Source organism: Lithobates pipiens, unplaced genomic scaffold (genome assembly GCF_037356315.1).
Source record: "Lithobates pipiens isolate NorthernLeopardFrog02 unplaced genomic scaffold, aLitPip1_a1.2 Scaffold_18, whole genome shotgun sequence".
Classification (NCBI taxonomy): domain Eukaryota; kingdom Metazoa; phylum Chordata; class Amphibia; order Anura; family Ranidae; genus Lithobates; species Lithobates pipiens.
In genome coordinates, this window is record NW_027507758.1 from 550,724,323 (window position 1) to 550,745,151 (window position 20,829).

Consider the following 20,829-nt stretch of genomic DNA (forward strand, 5'->3'; position numbering starts at 1 on the left):
TGCAAAGTCATGTAAGTTGGGTTGCCCCTGTGAACCGAGCCTTAGGGATGCTATATGTAGCAACTTATTTTTTTTATTTTTTTTGGAGCAGGGAAATTCATAGCATAAATTTTTTTTTGTGGAGGTCTAGGATTGCTATAATTTAGTTTTTTGGTTGAGAAGAGGGCAAAGCACTTTTTTATAAGCCATGGTCAAATGTTTCTATGGGGCAAAACTTATTGACCCATGATGGCAATCATGGTATGCCCAAATCAAACATTCCACTAGCTTGGAACTAAAGGGTATCTGAGTACTAAGACTAAAGTCTGCTATCCACTCCTGAATATCCTAGTAAAGGCTGGTAACCCATTGCCTTCCATAGTTTGAGGCAGAACAAGTGTGCATATCAAGACTTCAGACTTTACTTTGGCTTTCTGCATGCTTGTTCAGGGGTCAGTGGCCAGGAAATGAGAATTCTTAGGGCAACAACTAATGCCTACAAAACTTTTAGTACAGGTTTACATTTTCAATCGCAATTGTTGGGTTGGTTGATTTAAAATGGAGACACTTTTTTTTTTTTTTTTTTTTTTTTTTTTTCTCTCAGAGAAACCAGTTTGTGGATCTTTATCAGGATTAAATGGGCTGCTTAGATAGCTGTACTTTGGCTTTCTGACAAATATAAATACAATTAAAACATCGTCCATTTTTATTTGCATGTGAAAAACCTTGTATATGAAGCCAAAAGTTTGTGGGGGGGCGGGGGGGGGGTGTCTCTACTCTGTCCAAAACTGGAATATATATATATATATATATATATATATATATATATATATATATATATATATATATATATATATATATATATATATATTTATTAATGTTGTCAAAGGTGAATGGCTTATTTACATAGGGAAAAGGTCACCATTTCTGGTGGTGGGGGATGTTTAACGCAAATGACAACGACTTACCTGGGAATGCAGTAACCTTGAGCTCAGTTAGATGGAGAGTCTTGTCCTGCAGGGCACTTTAGTCTTGCTAGTTAGGTTGTAAAATGGCTTTTGTAGGATCCAGGCTACCTTCTCCTTACGACAGGGTTTTTTTCCATTGACTGGGGATCCAGGAGAGCATCACGCTTTTTATACAAGGGTTCAGACTGGTGTGAGGTCACACCTTATCCAGAGATAATGATATGCACCCAGGACTCTTCTATGATGCTAATGCAGGTATCTAGACCTTGACCATTCTGAGGTTGTGATTGAATTGGATATAAATAAGCCCAGGAGCCATAGGAAACCAGCCTGGTTAGAAACATGCCTGTGTGGTTTAAAAAAATATGAACGCTCAATGAATTTCCTTAATCCACTTTTTTTTTTTTCTACTCCTTGCCACTATTTCCAAAATGGAAATGACTAAGAAGCAGAGTTTGACTAAAATGTAATATTTTTACATATGTACTAGAAGTGATAATTGCAAGTATCCCTTTCATGGGGGGGGGGGGGGGTTTCAAAAGCATCTCTCCTATTGGGGGGCCATCTTCAAAAGATCAATTGCTTGGTTTTACTTACAGGGCAGCTGAAAATGAAGGATCATATTAAGTTTGGGAGGAAAAAGTATACCAAATACATTGGCTAGCTCCAACATATGAACTGGTAATACTTTCACTTGCAGAGTTCCATGTTGAGGGTTGTAACCTGCTCAAACCTTATTAAAAATATTGATAGTGAATCTAAAAACACTATTTTTCTATAACCTCACTTGATTCTCATACTCAAAAGATGTAAAGATACCACCCCCCTCATTTAGGAACGCCCTGCCTTAAGGGCAGTAGTGAGTACCTATGGGGGATGTGGCTTTGGGCCAGAAGAGCAGACTTAATTCCCCCCCCCCCCCCCCCCCCCATCTATAGAAAACTGAGATGCAACTAAACCTAGTCACAATCCAGATTGGGAGAGCATAGTGGTAGCCCTCTGATTTTTGTTCACTTGGTTCCAATATCCTGCTACCATTATTTTTTGGAGCTATGGATGGTAACCACTTTCAATGAATGATAGGGGAGATGCCTACATACTCATGACAGTCTAGTACCTGTCAATGACCCATTACTTCTGATTCTACATATGGGGAGGGGGGGGGGGTTTAATTGCTAGTATAGGGAATATTGCCAACCCAGTCTTATCACAGCTAAAAGACTATCCATCTGCCATTACAAAAAGTACATGGTGGGAGGGTTTTCTGTATGTGAAACCAGATCTATTGTTGAGGAAGCTGTGACTTAAAGGAGGAATAGGGGACATGACCACATGTTGAATGGCCGCATCCATGCCCTTCTATCGCAAACTGAACTTTATTGAGAAGACCTAAATTTATCTGCTTACTAGCTAGATGTCTCAATGGCCATACGTTTGACTAAATTTTATGTAGGACATTTGAAGGATTTGGCTCCAGAGCTATGTTTAAGATGCATTGAGAGTACTATACTTTGTAGTTCCCAAGGCAAAAATGACTATTGTAGTAACATGTACAGTTATGACTGGTTTAGTAAATCTTCCATCTAGCACTTTATTTGCTTTATATAGACACAAGGAAACTATAGCAGGTCACAAATGAGATTTTAGAATTCTGTTTTTCCCCATAGCTTATCAATGCATGTTCTGATTTTTATTTATTTGTGTGCTCCCACTTAACGTTAAACAACTTTTCTTTTTTTTTCTTTTTTTTTTTTTTTTTAAATAAGATGAACCTGCAGGAAAGGGCTCCTGAAGTATTTTGGCTAATGAGGGCCCCTTTAAACCTATTTAAAGCCACCTTCATTTTTATCTACCCTCTGACTTTAATGCATTTTGCAAAAATTCAGAGATTTTGGCAAAAAGTTTGAAGCGATTATCTGGTCATTTGCTTTTGTACCACAAAATGGCCACTAAAAGGTTTTCCACAGTTGTAGATTACACACTATAGAACTATATGTACCCAACTCTGCCAGATTTGTCTTCATTGGCCTACTTCTGGATTTTCTATACTTTAATCAGAAATCAGTCTTTAAAATCCACTTTTTAGTATCTTAGATCTCACTCCAGACAAGGGTTGCCACATCCTCCCTTAAGTGCCGGTTCACACCAGTGTGATGCGAGAACCCTGCGAATGAACTGCGGGTTCCTGCATTGCACTTGACACGCACGGCAGTTCACACTGCCATATGCGAACTGCTGGGGACACCCCCATTCCAGCTCGCATATCGCACTGCGAACTGATAGTTCACACACGAATCGGATCGCATATGTGTGAACACACATGCAATCCGCTTCTGGTCCAAACAGAAAAAAGGGTCCTGTGCGTGTTTGGACCAAATGTGCTGCAATATCAGCCTTACTATTGAACAGCCGTGAGCTGCGAATTACATGCGATATCTGGCATCGCGCTAGTGTGAACCGGCACTTAAACCTGAACACATATGAATTACACAGGTTCTAAAGCTTATTTGATGAAGATGAGGCACTAAAGGGGTATCCCTTTAATTGGCCACAGAACCTGTAATGTGTTTTTCGGTGGCCACCCTACTCCAGACAATATTTTTAGTTTTGTACTGTTATCTATCTTTCCTTGCAGTGTGTGTGTGTGTCTGTCTGTCCCCATTTGAAGATCTAGCCATTCCATAATTTTCAAAATTCTAAAATATTTTGGATGTTGAGCTTTAAACACTCCCATGGAGCCCCATGATAATGCCAGTCTTCAAAAGGTTTTTTTTTCCTATTTATTTTTCCCCCTGCAACTAAATTAATGTGAATTGAAAAGTGAATTAAAACCATGTGCAGGTGAACATGGCAAAGGCTAAAGCTGGCTGTGTGTGTGTGTGTGTGTGTGTGTGTGTGTGTGTGTGTGTGTGTGTGTTTTTGTTTTTTTTATTTTTTAATTCTTGAACGGATTCATTCGTACAAGTGAGATGGAGGAATACTTCAGTAGGGATACTGAAGTCTGACCGTGGGACTCTGCTCCAGAATACATTGATCCTCTGCTACTGATCCAGAGACGTTTCCCCATATTCCTGTCATTTGACCCAGTCGATCTATTGACTGACTTGTGCTAAGCTGGGCCACGAAAATTTGACCCGTCCCTGCTGAAACTGTCTAGTGTTTGTCCATCTATGGCCAGCTTTAAGTCTACAAATGTGCCTGGATTCAGCTATTGGGTGTGGTGTGTTTGGGTTTTTCTTTCAATCAAGCTTTGGACTGTTAAACTTTCGGCATCGCAAATGTATGGTATATGGTGATGAGGCAGACTTACTTTTGTGTAGACATTAGCCCTGACAGAATTTTGTAATAGTTCCCCGTTTTACATTTCCATCACCATTGTTACTTAAGCATATAGGATTCATATAATGGGCTTTTCATAATTATGGGTGTATTCCATCTTCTGGGCAGGTGTCAACTTCAGTTAATTCGTTTTTTATTGTGTCAGGTAATGGACACCTGGTGTTTCTAGGACTCTTTAGAAAAAAGGGGGCTTCTTAGGACTGAGTGAATTAATTAGTTGCGAGTGGTGACCACACCTTGAATACAACTATACCTATTTGTACAACTCTAGCCAAAACAGTGTTTTTGTTTAGTAGAATGTATAGAAAGGGGAAAGGAGGGATTTTCACGGTGCTTACGAATACAAAAACAGAAGAAGAAAAATTACAACTTTAAATATTATATCTTTTTGAAACAATTCACACAGCGCAAAACCTCTGCACTTTTTTTTAATGTGTGAATTGATTTTAATCTTGATTTCAATAAATATATTTTTAAGTTTGAAATTTTATTCTTCTGTTTTTGTATTCCTAAGCACCGTGAAAATCCCTTATTTCCCCTTTCTATACATTCTACTGCTCTATACTGGGATGTGGTGCTAAATCTGGATGGGTGTTTTTTTTTTGTTTTTTTTTTTTAGGAGTTTGACCAACACTTAATCTAGTGTGGGTTTTTTTTTCCTCTGTAACAGTACCTTCATTTTTAACTCAAATATTCCAGGGTTATATGTCTGTCTGGTCAATGACCTCTATGTTGAGGGGTCTAGTCTGGGGTTAGTGACCCCGCTTCTTAAATCTGTAGTAACAAAAAAAATTAATGGCCCATATTATCTAAACTTTTTTTTGTGTATACCCCCTGAAAGTTAATTTTTTTTTTTTTATATATTTTTTTTTTTCTCATTTGTTTTTTTTATCCCAAGTAAACATCAATGTCCTGTAAAGGGAGGTTTTCTTGCCTGTCCTGTAAAAGAAAAGGTCAAATGGTGATGCTTATGGGGGACCCTTCAAACTTATCAAAAGCCTCAATTTTTCTCTTTTCAGACCTTAATGCATTTTGGTAAATTAGTGAATTTTTGATAACTTGTAAAGCAGTCTGTTCACTGTGGTGGGTTTTATTTATGAAGTGGGTCTTTTTGTTTTTGGGTCTGTGTGGGTTTTTATTATTTTTTATCGATCAACATGACCCACCACCAAAAAAAAACCTTCTTTAGTATAAGAACCAGGCCTGACACCAACCGCCAGCTCTCGGTGCTCTTCCAGCACCAACTGAGGAACACAAGTGGTGCCTATGATAAAAGTACACTTCCTGGATGCTGCACCTGTGTTATGTGGTCACAAAGGGAGTTAAGCCTATGTGTTGGCAGCTTTGCACTACTCTCATTCAGAATCCCAAATGTCTGGTATATGGTGACTGGTGCAGATGAAAATTTGTGCAGACATTGGAGCTATTAGATTTGTTAAAGTCTATTAGAGTGAACTGTTTACTATGAAATACATTTGTGCAGCTGTGACTTGGACTACATTATACCATAAGGTGGGCATGCACATAGCGCAGCATAATTAAAATGAATCAACTCTGCTGTTTACATCTGCCACTAATGCCGATATGTCTCTATAAAGGCCACCCTAGCTGGTAAAACACTTCTGAAAAATTGCGTATCGTCTCAGACCACCACGCACAGCAGAATCTTTTTTTTTTTTTTTTTTTTTTTCCTCTCAAGTGTTACTGTATGTTTTTAAGGGCTTCACATGTAGTCGGTGGTAAAATCCCATGGTTGAGCCTGAGTTTTACTGCCCCTCAAACATGACCTTTTTAGTTATAAAGGCAGCAGCTGGGGGCATACACATGACACTGTTATGACTGATAAAACTGTTCGGTGAGGGTGTGGATGGGGCTGTGCTGCAACTGCACCACTTGCACATATGTGCAGGGCTGTGGTTTAGCTTTTAGGGGGTTAAAACAAGGTGAGGAAGATGGTGTCTGTCTCTCTGTCCTACAGCAGCCATGGCTAGATTCATGCAATGCATGAATCCATAGTACACAGAGGGGGTGGCTAGATAGGGGCTGCTTTTCTGACTGTCCCCCCAGTGAGCTGGTCGGGGAATGACATAGTGATGCCCAGGCATCACACTTGGAGTGAACCAAATGCTTTTTATTCATGGCACAGTTCTGGTGACTTATACGGGATGTGTGACGTTGAAGGGACAATGCTGCCAATAGCTCCAGCTAGGCCAAAGTCACACAATTTGAGTGACATTCCTTGTCCATGAACAAGACAGTCTGTCTGTCTTAAGGTCTCTCTGCCCCACTTCTGTTTTTATATATGAAATCCTGAGCCCAGGCTAAATGTATTGCATAACGTTTTACTATTTGAGACCTTTACTTTTTGGGGAACACCATGTATAGTTAATCATTGTAAAGACATTTGCTATGTGGATATGCACTTTTCATGAAAGGTTTAATTTGCTCAGTGTGCGTGGTGTTGAATCACACAAAAAAAAAAAAAAAAAAAAAAAAAAAAAAATCAGAATTGTATTTTTGGAGGACAAATTTATATTGGTTGAAATCTGAGTCTTGCGCCACAGGCGCTCATGAGCATGACTGTTTTTTTTTTTTTTTTCAGACTTCTAGTCTGTTTGCCAAGGTTGAGGGGGTCAGGGCCTGATTCTGTGTAGTGAGGGGGACTAGTGAGGCTAGACAGAAGTGGCTAGGTTGGTGCCTGATAGGGGTGAGATTTTGTCAGAGGTTGTCGATGGCAGAGAAGAGTTGGGTTGAGATGCCGTAGGTTTCTCCAGGTAACTTTTTTTTTTTTTTTTTTTTTTTTTTTTTTTTTTTAGGCGGATGGAGGAGAGGGAGAAACTAATAAGGTGGTGATCAGAGAGGGAATGGATAGTTGGAGAGGTTGCATGGAGTGCAAAGGTGAGGGCAAATAAGGTCAAGGGTATTGCCTTTGGCGTGAGTAGGAACATGTATCCACTGCTTCAGGTCAAAGGAGGATGTTAGGCTGAGAAATTTGGAAGTGGCAGGAGTGTTGGTGTTAATAGGAATGGTGAAGTACCTGAGAATGATTGATTGATTGTGGGGATTTCAGAAGAAAGAAAAGTAGGGTAGCCAGGTAGAGAAGTCAAAGCTTGATACTGATCCAGGGGGCCTGTAGATCACAGCTATCCTTAGAGAAACTGGAGTGGAAAGAGAAGAGTGACAGAGGGAGGTGGGCGAAGTACCTGAAAGAAGTACCTGAAAGGTGCTATGTGGAGCTAGGATTCAAACGCCTCCTCCCTTATGTTCACTGGATCTGGGGGAGTGAGTCCACAGAACCACCATGGGATAGGGCAGCAGAAGACGGAATTAGTGGAGCCAGGTTTCGGTAATGACGAGTAGGTTAAATGAGTTGGGAAAAAAGGAGGTCATGGAGGGAGGTCAGTTTGTTGCAGACAGAGCAGGAGTTCCAAAGGGCACAAGAGAAAGGGAGTCTGGTCTTGGGAAGAATAGAAATGGGAACTAAATTGTGTTGATTGCGGCTGCTACCAGAGGGTGCAGGGTGCATGGGGTACAGTAAAATGGAGGCCTGGGGTTTGGAGATGTCTCCAGAAGTTAGATGAAGCAGGAGGGTAAGGGAGGTAAAATGGGAGTGGTATTTATATGAAGGGACATGGCCCAGGGTCTTGGAGTTTTTTAGTGTGTGGATTTGGAATTAGAGGGGTGAAGAAGCGTTTAAAGATAGGACAGAGCTGTCAAAAGGAGAGGTGGAGTGTGCATGTTACAAAGAGAAAAAGCTGGTTAAAAGAAAAAGGGGTAAATAAGGTCACCTGATGTCTGTGTGGTGTTTTTCAAAGTATCTTTGTGTCCTTTCTCTTTATGCATTCGCTGAAGTGCAGTGTCAGAAGTGTTCCCACTTATAGAAATGGCCCCACCTGGAGTAAAGGCCACAGTTGCAAATGTGCCCCCTGCAAATGCTTCCCCCAAAAGAAGCTTATATTTATACTGATGTGGGCGGATTTCAATTAGCAATCAAGAGGTAATAAAGGTTGGCTGGTTAATGGTGCAAAATTTTTACTTCAGGAACAGACTAGCAAGAGGGCACTAAATTTAAGGGCCATCATTTTGGGTAAGACAAGGGGGATAATAAAGCATTGTAATGTGGACAGGTCTACAGACTGTTAAGCAAAAATAACATAACTCATTGGATGAGTGCAGAGTCAGAAGTGCTCCCACTTGTAGAAATAGCCCCACTTTTTAGAGAGGGCCCCAGTTGGAAATGTGCCCCCTGCCATTCTTCCCCCTTCTGTTTAGGTGGATTCAATTTAAGGGCAGATGGGTGTAAAAAGGAGCCTCAAACTTTACCTGATTTCAAAGTCTTTATATTTTGTATCTACTAAAACTATGACGATTGCCTCTTAAATTAATCTTTCATCGAATGCCCTTGCTCTGGATTGAGACACAGTTATCGGGGCAGCATACTTTTCACACTCGTTTCAATAGGCACTTCTCTTAAAATCATAATCGGGCCGTTAAAGGTGGGAGTGTGGGATTTTGAGCCCCCCCCCCAAGACAAATTGAGAACAAAGCTGTTTTCCTAGACAAAAATGTGTTCAGTTGATGCCAGCAACAATTTAATTTGTTGTGCTTCTTGTCTTCCGCTTTAATAAATGAAACCCACTGAACATAATATACAAATGGATAACCCGAGGCTCATTGAGGTCATGTAGGGTTCCTGGAGTAGTAGTCCAGGGTGTATAAGATTGGGTAGGTGGTGGTCATGCCTTAGTGGTTAAACGGATATGGATAACTTCTTTAGACAGGCTTTCAACTTGGTCCCCTCCCCTTTTTTTTTTTTTTTTTTTTTTTTTTTTTTTTTTTGGCATGCCTAGCACAGCCAGTTTGTATAGTATACCATACCTTTTTATTTGTTTTTAGCACAATTACTGCAGAAAGTCTGTAGAGGTTTTGATTGACTCAAATTGTCTAAGCAGTTACAACGTGCCTTTTTTTCATCTTTACCTGATTAAACTGAAATGTACCCCCCTTTTCCAAAAAAAAGTGTTTGTTATATCAATACAATTCTAATCTTTTTGGCTCTATACACCACCACAATGGATTTGAAATTTAACAAGATTTGCTTTAACTGCAGACTTTCAGCTTTAATTTGAGGGTATTTACATCCAAATCAGGTGAACTGTGTAGGAATTACAACAGTTTGTATATGTGCCTCCCACTTTTTAAGGGACCAAAAATGGGACGGATTAACAATCCATCAAACTTTCACTTTTTAATACTTGGTTGCAAATCCTTTGTAGTCCATTAGTCTAGTCAAGTCTGGAACGCTTAGACATCACCAGACGCTGGGTTTCATCCCTGGTGATGCTCTGCCAGGCCTCTACTTCAGTTCCTGCTTGTTCTTGGGGCATTTTCCCTTTAGTTTTATCTTCAGCAAGTGAAATGCATGCTCAATCTGATTCAGGTCAGGTGATTGCATAACATTCCACTTCTTTCCCTTTAAACTCTTTGGTTGCTTTAGCAGTATGCTTCTGGTTATTGTCCATCTGCACTGTTAAGTGGCATCCAATGAGTTCTAAATATATTCTAGAAAATTATTTGACATACTTGTGGCCTTGTCCTGAATAAGTATGACTTTACCAAAAGTACCTTGGCCAAGCCTTTTATTGCATTGATCAGTAATTTTCATGGTGTAGACAGTTGTGAAGGTAGGTTCCATTGTAGGATTTAGGAGGGATGGAGAGTGTGTGTGTGTATATAATTTTTTTTTTTTGGGGGGGTGTTAGCCTATCAATTTCAGCAACAACAAAAAATGTATGTATCACACTAAACCAAATATATATTTGGCTCACCTGAGGATCAATGAGGTCATGTAGGGTTCCAGCTATAGCCAGCTCCTGTATCATGAGATAATGGTCCAGGGTTTCAATGAAGATTGGATAGGTGGTTATAATGCCTTGGTGGTTTGACAGAGATGGACAGGGAGAGTTCCTTTTAGAAAGGCTTTCTATGCATTTTTTTTTTTTTTTTTTTTTTTTTATTGAAACTATCTGATTTCTCAGCCTTCATCTAAAAAAAACAAACAAAAAAAAACCTTTTGAACCCTTATACCATACCATGGTATATAAAAACAGGCTCTCTTTTTTCTGCATTTTTTTTTTTTTTCTCCGATCTCTTTTGCAAACTGGTGCCCAAAACTGAACTGTAAATTCCAAAATGAGGTCTTGCTAATTTGTACCAGGGCAAAATGATGGCTCTTACTACAAGAGGATTTTGCTCACCTTGGCATTGCATGCTATTAAGCTTATGATCTACCAAACTCCCAGGTCCTTCTCCACATCGATTTCCCCAATTAGTGTTTTTCTAATTTCTGCTGTCTCTAGGACTCTATAGAAGAAATGGAGATTCTTCAAAGAACATTTACAGTGAAATGAATTTGAGGAATGACCACACCCTGACAGCTCTTTTACAACAATTTAAAGCCCACCTCTAGGCAAAATGTTTTGTCTGCCAATTGCCAATTATATCTTCTTCCCTTAAGTAAAGTAACTAATAGGAAACCATTTTGTACTGCTTTGACTTTAAGCAGTCAATTCTGATTGCTATGGGAATTACGGGCAGCTGTGATTTACTGCTGTAGTCTGAGACACTTTTGATTACATTGTACTATAAGATTTGTATTCAAATACATAGAGCAACAATGATGGGCTGCACAACTCCATTTATTTTATTCAGTTTATCACCTATTAACCATATAATTTCTGTGGGCAAATAAACTCTCAAAAAGCATGTGTATGAGATCGAAAGTGTGTGTATAATATAATATATAATATTAAATGGTGATTAAAATGTCTGGTAGTGGTGAATCCATTCCTGTGATATACTTCAGTCCATTGTGACTGGTATACTGTGCACTTCAGCCTCTGATCACCTGTGTGCTCTCAGAGCTCTCACCTTAATTCAAACTTAAGCCTAAGGCTCGGTTCACACCAGACGTGGCACGACTTGCCGCGCCGCGACCTGCCGCGACCTCAGCGGCGACTTGCAAAATGACTTCTGTATAGAAGTCAATGCAAGTCGCCCGAGGTCGCCGCAAAAGTAGTACAAGAACCTTTTTTCTAAGTCGGAGCGACTCTAGTCGCTCCTACTAGAACGGTTCCGTAGTACAGAACGGGGGCGACTTGTCAGGTCGCGGCGCGGCAAGTCGTGCCGCGTCTGGTGTGAACCGAGCCTTATAATCCCAATTGATGTTCTGGGCTCCCTTGGTAGGAAATTATCTCCTTCTCGCATGTGGACATGTGTTTTTTTTTTTTTTTTTTTTTTTGTTTTTTTTTTCATACAAATTAAATTTGTACGAATTTCCAAAAATTAGTTCCTTCGGAAGCATCTAAAATACGAATTTCTATGCTTCTGAATTGTAGACAAAATTTAGTCTACGAATCTCTGATCCAAATTCCGTTACAACAGAAACATGGCTGGTGTTTTGCTGACCGATCAGAGGTTTTCTTCTGAGTGAGGGTTGGTAAAATTACTTTATTTTTATTTTTTTGGTTTTTAATATGGGAGTGATACTGGTAGTTGATGGGAGATTCAGATTTGGACAAAATAAGAATGTTCGTTAATATTGTATTGCCATAATTACGATTATTCGTTATGGTGAAGTTAACCCAGGAAGTCGGCACAGTACAGGAATGGTGGGAGCCCCTCATAATGAGCACAGCAGGGGTACAGCCCCAGGAGGAAGTGGGCACAGGGATGCTGGGAGCCCTTCATAATGAGCACAGTGATGGTGGGAGCCCCTCATGAGTCTGACTGCCATATTGGGTTATTTTTTGCTTTGAAAATGCATCATAACAAACTTTCATAGTTGTTATGAAAAGTTAAACAAACCTAACAATCGTATGTTTTACAAATCCAAATAGAATTTCGGACACTAAATATGAATTAACGGCTAATATGAAGCTAAACCAATTTATTGACTGCAAACATGTCTAGTCACAAGTGGACTGCTCAAGCTGGGGTATTGGTCCTTTCTTTTATTTTATTTTATTATTTTTCAAAAAAAAGTGTATATGTGCCACCTACTCCAATGAGTCTTGATATAGGTCATGTTACAGTAGCCAATGACATAACTGAAATAGTGGGAACAGATTTGTTTATGGTCTCAGCAGAGCCAGTAGGCTTTTCCTTTTCAAAAGCATTAATACGTTCATGTCTTTAAGTTCTTGTTCACTCGTGCGGGATGCCGTAAACGTTGCGGTTTTAGGTTCCTTAACTGCTTGCCCTTTAGCTGAAAAGACAGCAGTCTGCAGCAGACATTAAGCCTGTTGCATTTGGCAAGGCACTACCACCTGCAGAAAGCAACCCATTCCAATTGAATGGGGCCATGCCGCAACTGCTCCTCAATGTGCACTTAGGGGCTTAAACCAAGCAATTAGAGGTGCCGTATCACCTTCTCACTACCTGTCAAACGCTAGACCCCTTTTCAGAGGAGCAGCAATCCTTGCTACTAGTTTGCAAGAGCTATTACTTTGCATTATTTTCATCTGTTCAGTTAATCTTCTTTCGTTGTTTATTTTTTTTTTTTTTTTTTTTTTTATAATGGCTAATTCACAAAAGGGTTTACGTGATAATGCGAGTACCAATTGCAGCATTATTCTGCTGCAATGTTAACACTTTGTAGCCAGAAAAAAGTAAGGGGGGGGGGGGGGGGGGAGGCAGCATGAAATGGAGATGAAATACATTTTCACTATAATGTATAATCTAAATCTTTCAGCAGTTAAATATTTTTTGTTTGGGCGGCCATTTTCTTGGAAGTGCAAAAAGTACAATACAACCATGCCAGTGAGGGTATCCCTGGGATAGGTTGACAGTTGGCAAAAAACAAAACTCTGACAATGACCGTTGTAGCAGGTACAAACCTCCCTGGGATGAGCAGTTGCTCAGGCACAGATGCCAAAGCCAGGGATGTAGTGACAGTGCTGTGTTTTTATTTTGGTGTTATATACAAGTCCATAGACAGGTGCTGTACAGTGTTCCAGAAAACAAATGAAAAAAAATAGCAAAACACAAATCCTAGCGGTGTCTCGGCTCTATACAATCTGCAGGCTCTCACTACCAGGCTGAACAAGCCTACCACTTGTCAGTCTTTACATTAGCTGCTTAACAGCTTTTACTAACCTTTTTCCTCTTCACAAACCAACATGGTCTGTATGTCCCAGGCAGAGAGCAAAGGCTGTCTGCTCAGGTGAGCTTAAATTGGCCTGGGGAAGAGGACCAAGACCCAAACTGGATCATGGATCACAGATTTCTGAATGTGTACGAGAGGAGCCTGGGAGATGTATAAACCCTGAACAGGACTTTTCCTGGCTCTCTGGTATGCTCTGCTACACCGTCAACGGCAAAGAAGTTTACTTTATGCCTCAGAGTGGCATTAACAAATCGGAAACTTGAAATGGTACTTATGATATCCAAAAAGCACTCAGGGGTCCCTGACTAATCACCTTTTGGCATTTGGTGCCCAAAAGCTTCTCTCCAGAAGACTCATTTCAGAGGTTAGGAAGTTACAAGTTCTGAACTCAAAGCCAAAGTTGCTTTTTTTCTAAAACTACTATTACAACTCGCACATAACATTAGCGTGGTTGAGGATCTGTGGGCTTTCCAATAAGTTTGTATTTATCGCACGCATGTCACAGCTTCATGCTTATGATTCCTGCGGGACCTACTCTAAATGGAAGCGCACAGAGTTGGAGGCATCCCACCCGATTGGTCATTTACGACTCCCAGCTGCTTAGCTACATTAGATGGGTTAGAAGGATCCTGAAACGGGAGCAGAATTAACAATCCAACACTGAATCCCCCCCCCCCCCCCCCGGTTTTGGGGCATGTCAGGGGTATGGTGTCGCCTGTCATCGCACCCAGGGTTGTCCCCTGCTGGAGGACTGTCTGGGGTTTCATGCATTCTGTGACCCTGGGTTGCTCACAGGAGTGGCCTCTAAAAGACAGGTTAGCAGCTTGGCGGTTATTCAGGTGTCATTTTGTTCCAACATTCAATTAATCTGCATCTCTACCTGTTCAATTTGCTGGCCCAGGGCACTTTGGCGATTTGCCCTATTTCGCCTGATGCGGTTTCAAGACGGGACTGCAGAGAACCATCAGACGCATGACCACTCCTCTGGTCTTGATGCTGCGGCCTTTCTCTCAGGGGTTCTTATGGTTTCCGTTGATTTTGGAGAATTAGGAGAGCTACACCAACCCTGGGTTACTGATTGGGAGGTGACCTGCAATTGGTATTTTCATTAAAATTGGGTTCTCTTATGAAGTTGAGGTCTCTGTTAAAGCTGGGGGTTCTCTAACCGGGGTACACTTGGAAGTTGGGGTTTTTGTTTAAATTTAAATTGAGATCCCAATTTTAATGTCAGTGGTTCTGGGACCCCTGCAGATATTCCCTCTGGCTATTTCTGTGCCCGGGGCCCCTTTCACCCTCACTACCATAACCTTGCAACCTCCTGTCTGTCATCTGCTGTGGTGAAACTCCCCAGGAGGTCCCATGGGTTTCCCATCTTGGACTGCCTCAGCATATGATTTTCTGTTTGCAGACGAAGAGGTTGAGGGGTCAAAGTGGTGGCTGTTAGGGTTGGGTTTCTCTTTTTACCCCACCTTCGCTAGATTGCTGGATTGAGTATAGGTGATCTGTCTAACAATCCAGGGAACATCAATTTTTAAAATCCCTTCATAAAAATATAAGAGGGGGCAGTTTGGGACTTTGAAGCACAAAAAGGAACCGGATGTAGAAACATCATTTATTGATGCATCATAATCATGACATATAGCCAAAAATGGCTATTGCAGCAAGGTAATATTTACAAAAACTCAACATAAAATCATTAAACAAAAGTGGTAGACTATACATACATACATACCCATTGTTGCTCCATGTACAAATTCATATCAAAATTTAAAAAGGAAGGTATAACGTCAAGGTGTGCATCTTTGTAAGCGCTTCAGAGGCTTACTACTGCCTCATCAGGACCTGATGAATATAACCATTCTGTAAAGAGTATATAGCATTGAACATATATTGACACCAATAGTAACGCGCTATAGGGTAAAAGGAGCATAGACGGGAAACTGATACACTCGACTTGTTGCTGTAAATTACCGAGAGGCTAGGGAGCATCACAAATGTCTCCACCGGGAGCTAGGAGCCCCCTCAGGACAGAGTAGGACAAGCAAATACCCACTGCTGCAGCTGATCTCAAATGCAGACTCCAATCTGTCTATGAAAAATGTGACTGATATAAGTATGTTAACCCATTAACGTTCTGCCCCACCATTTGGTAGAGCACATTTTGAGTCGCACTAACTCATGGAAAAATGTGGACTTCAAAAGGTTAAAATACCCATCTATGTGTTTATGAAAAATGGATAACAGCAAATGGGAGCCAGTTGTTGACTCTATTTATTTTTCACAAACACACAGAAGGGTATTTTATCATGCTTGTATCAGTCACATTTTTTCATAGACCGTTTGGAATCTGCATTTGATATCGTCAGCTGCGGCAGCGGGGATTTCCTTGTCCTGGTGTGAAGGTTTGGATGTGCTGTCCTGGGGGGCTTCTCCTACTTCAGCTCTCGGTGACATTTTGTGATGCTCCATGGCCTCTCAATCTACAGCAACAAGTCGAGTTTGCAAAGTGAGTATAGTATCCTTTTGCCCTATAGCTCTTTTTACTATTTGGTTCAACATGCGCGCACGGCTGACGTCATTCTGATGCCATGTGCTGGTGTGTTGTTTGACCATCTGCATGCAATACTGACAGGTTCTGGCGCCTACATATGGGCGGTCTGTCGGCCATGTGTGGTCGCTTCCTCTCTCAGCACACGGTTTAGCGTGACTTTGGTGGGACGCTTCTGGCTTGGCAGGCTGGACTTTTTTCCAATATGCTTACAGGGACACCACATTTAGATTTACCGCGACAATTCTACCTCATTATCTTTCACATGGCTACTTTAAGCCATAGGTAAATTTACTATATGGTTTGCTAATTGCTTTTTGGTGGGTTGATATTTTTCATGACTGTTTCACCTCCATTCCCCTTTACTTTATGGTGTTCTCTACCTGTTTATTCCTTTTCCCACGCTTTATTTTCCAGCACCCAATTTCCTTATGATAGTCCATGTACATATACATACTTTGCTCTCTATCTATCATTTTATTGTTCCCTGCTGCCGCCTTGTCACTGCCTCAGCTCCTGGTGGGATGGTTTGTTCATACCCTGGTGCCTACTATCATTATATATGTATTTTACCTTATGCCCACAGGTAAGAGTGTTGGGACCATAGATTTTGATCCCTCTCTTTCTGTGTTACCATTTTATTACCTATTTACTTCTCGTTATAAGTATTCCCAGATAGCTGCTTCTGACGAGTGGATGCTATTCCATGAAATGTGTAGAGCTTTAATATTTGATGTCTGGTCAGGTTTTATTTGGCTGAGCCATTGAAATGATTAATAAAACATGTTCATTATGTCTATTGTGGGTGTATTGATACAAATTTTAATCATGTGATACATTGTTTACTGTGTTACTAATTCTATTAGAATATGACATATTAATCATGTTTACCTACCTTGTATTATACCTTTTTTGATTTCAAATAAATGTATATCAATTTCTACATTATGCCCATTGCTGTTAATACTTTTATTAGATTTAATGTCTCATCCTACCCGAGCAGTGTGTTTCATATAAAGTCCCAATACCCCATTATATTATATTATATTATATTATATTTTTAAACACATTACTCTTCTAAAATACCATGCTGGACACAAAAAGGTAAACTTATTGTCTGCTATTAGCAGAACTACAGAAAGCTCATATTGTGCTTTGAGCTTGCCACTAGTTGGCTGCAATTGCCCACTTGAAAATAATCTTTGCATTGTATTAGTACTTGACCCAAAAGGGGACGCTCCTTGTTGGCAACCGCCCCCCACTGCCATGTTTGGCACTTTTTGGGGGTGAGTGGATACACGTTCCCACTTCTGGGTGAGATGGCCGCAGGGTGATCTACAATATTTCCACCCCCCCCCCCCCCCCCCCCACTGCCTTCTGGCACCTCTGTTCCATTCAGAAAGCGCAGTGTGACTCGCTCTTAAAAAATAGGAAACCGGCTGTGAAGCTGCTTCCCTCACACACAGATGCCAAAGTGTGAAGCCGATTGACAAATCAGTTAGAGGTGCCAATATCGTGGGATCCCTGGAAAGGTAAGGGTCTTACAATATTTGTAGCTGCTGACCACTTATTTTCATGGGAAAATTGCTTTTAATATACCTGTGACCTTGTCCTGAATGAGTAGGACTTTACCTAAAGTACCTTGGCCCAGCCTCTTAATTGACATTGATTAGGGATTTCCTCAGTACACCCAGTTGTGAAGGTAGGTTCCACTGTAAGGAGCAGGAGGGTGGAGGTCTTCTACTAACTTTGCAAAAAAAAATTCTCTACGTCAACAAAAATGGGGAAAACTAACTTTGAACTTGGGCCATGAATGGCCTTGAGTTCTCTTAAAGCTGGATCTGATTATTCAGCCTAAGTTTCCAAAGCGTTGATATACTATACCATGGCTCAACTGGATGCCATTACCCATATCAAGCAATCGGCTTCTATCTTTAATTTTTATTTTATGTTTCCCCCCACACCTCTCAGGAATGGAGAGGTTTGGCTCACTTGGTTTTTCATTCTTCCAAGGGAGCCAAACATTATACAATTTTATTATTAAAATTAGTTTAGATTTATCTTCAGCTATGTAGTGCAAGGTACAGCCAAATTGCATAAAAAATTAACAGGTTTAGATTTGGTAAACAAAACCATATGGAGTCAAATCTAAACCTGTTAATTTTGTATGCAATTTGGCTGTCCTTTGCACTACATAGCTGAAGATAAATCTAAACTAATTTGAATAATAAAATTGTATAATTTATGGCCAGCATTAGCTGTGTGATTTAAAACAAAGCTAGACGCTGGACCCCCCCCCCTGTAAAACTAATACTGCACACTCCAGGGCTAGCTTATTATCCTATAGACTTGAGGGGCCAGACTGAGGCCAGTAGGTATAGAACATGTCCTGATGTCAGGCAGAGGAACAGTGCAGAGGTCAGGCAGAGGAACAGTGTCCCATCAGGGTCAGTGGCAGTAATTATGCCAAATTGTTAATTGGTGGGAAAAATGGTGCCCAAAGGGCTTGCAGTTTGGGGACCACTGATCTAAATGGTCAGGGGTTAGGCTTCCCAGATCGGTTATCAAGCCACACACACTTGGCTACAATATTGGATTTGTGCTAACACGCCACCTCCAAGAGATAGGTGGTTGCTGGAAAAAGCCATGTCCCAGATTTTGCTGAAGGATATCCTCTGGCACGGGAAGTCCTGACAAAAATCAATTGGCTCTGTGACTGTCTGCAACTTTTCTCTCATCTCCTGGTCTCGCATGCTTTTCTGAGGCAGTGGGAGCCATTGGCTCCTGCTGCTGTCCATCAAAGCCAGTGAGCAGGGGAGTCTCTCTCTGTGCCTATAGATGCAGGCAGAGGGGCTCAGAAGCAAACCTGCATAAGTGCCCCCATAGGAAGCAGCTTCCTGTAAGGGCACTGGGAGGCAGGACCAGGAGAGGGGTCCTAAGTAGAGGAGGTCTAGGGCCACTCTGTGCAATTGAATCTCATAGGGCAGGTTAATATAAAACACATTTAAAAAAAGTTAATATTTACGATCCCTTTAACTATGCACTGCAGTAGAACTTCATTTTGTGGAGCTTGAGGATTATCAAGTTATATGGTGTGATTATGGTGTGATTGTGAAGCGGAAAAGGCACATAACCTTAAAACCTGGTCAAATTTTCCTTGAAGAGGCAGAGAAAATTGATTACTGTCTGTCACTTTTTTTTATTTGCACCATAATTTTTCATGTATGAGCTTTAGGGGGGTGTCTCCCCTTCAAGGTCCAAGCAGTACTGATTCACAAAAATTTTAGCAGAAGGTAAAATGTAAAAAACAAAATAAAATAAATAAATCAATGTGTATGGCAACGGTAATAAAGCTATGGGCGGGGGGGGGGGGGGGGGGGGGGTGATGGTCAGAGGGGGTCATAAAACTGTAGTATAATGGGTGAGGAAACGAATATCTAAATTTTAAGCCATTTACTTTTTGACCCAAAAAACATCCTCCTTAGCTCAAACATTTTTCCTTTCCTGGATAGTTCTGAAATTCCCTTTTTTTTTTTTTTTTTTTTTTTTTTTTAAGAACTGAAACATTTTGGTCCGCTTGTGAGAAATGATGTCCCACAGGTGTGCAGAAACTCTCATGTTCCTTGATGGTATATCTGTGCAAATTCATCCTCACTTGCAACTTCTGTCCTGTTTCACCAACATAAGATCCTTTGCTACACCTGTTGCATTGTATGAGGTACAGTTGTATGATCCCGTGTGTGTGTGTGTGTGTGTGTGACGCTCTTGGATAGATCTGGTTGCACTTTTTTTTTTTTTTTTTTTTTATTGCAGGGATTGCTTCCATTATTTGACTTTATAATCGGACTGAAGTTTCCTGCTGATTAGTTTGTCTGAGGTTGGGTGGTTGTCTAAAAGCCAATAATGGTTTGTTGAAATCTTTTATTTCAGTTTCATCCTCTATTATAATAGGTTGTAAATCATTGATTATCTTTTTGATCCCTTCTAGTGTTCTATGTGGTGATTAGAGGTACTTGGTTGGTTTTGGTGGGTTTTTTTTTTTTTTTTTTCCCCCTCTGTATTGGATGTGATTTTTCTTTGGGTTTTCAAGGCTATGTTTATGCTGTTGATGGATTTCTTTGTAACCTTTCTTATGGAAAGAGTCTGCCAGTGTTCTGTGATGTTTAACTCTGTCTTCCGGGTCTGAACATATTCAGTGGTATCAGATGGCCTGGCTGTGTCATGGCTCATTTAGTGTGTTGGGGGTGAAAACTGGCTGCATCGGTCAGACGGTTTTCTGTATATCAACATGTGAAGCTTATCTTTTATTTTTTTTTTTTTTTTTTTTTTTGTTTGGGTGAAAAGTGGTGATCAATGAGAAATTGTTTAGATTTTCTTCACCTTCAGTCCATATTGTGAAGATATCGTCATAGCGGTAATATCTGTACAGCTTTTGTGGTATGTTCAGGAAATTCATCCTCCAGGTCAGCTATAAATTTGCATATTGGGGTGCCATTTTACTTCCCATAGCAGTACCTATACATTGGAGATGGACATCATTGTTGAAAGTAGTTATGTGTAAGAATGAATTTGATGACCTGTGCAACATAATCAGCAGTGCATTTGTGGTTTTGTTGAGGATAAGAATCTGTGACATGCTGCCAACCCATCCTTGTGAGGGATGTTACTGTACAGAGATTCTATATCCATAGTGACTAGAAGTCTTTGGTAATTGTATATTAAGCTTGTTCAGAAAATCAGTGGTACTAGGAAACTAGTAGTGTTTATGACTAACGGTTTTATACAAGGCCTAAGATATGTTCAGTAAGTGTATTCCTCCTGTTATAATG

The 20,829-nt window shown here is 40.5% G+C and overlaps 1 protein-coding gene across 1 annotated transcript in view; it reads left to right on the forward strand.

Annotated features, from left to right (window-relative positions):
• LOC143988950 (protein eva-1 homolog C-like) overlaps positions 1-20,829 on the forward strand; it is a 533,910-nt gene that overhangs the window by 65,068 nt on the left and 448,013 nt on the right. The gene's annotated exons all lie outside the window — the stretch shown is intronic.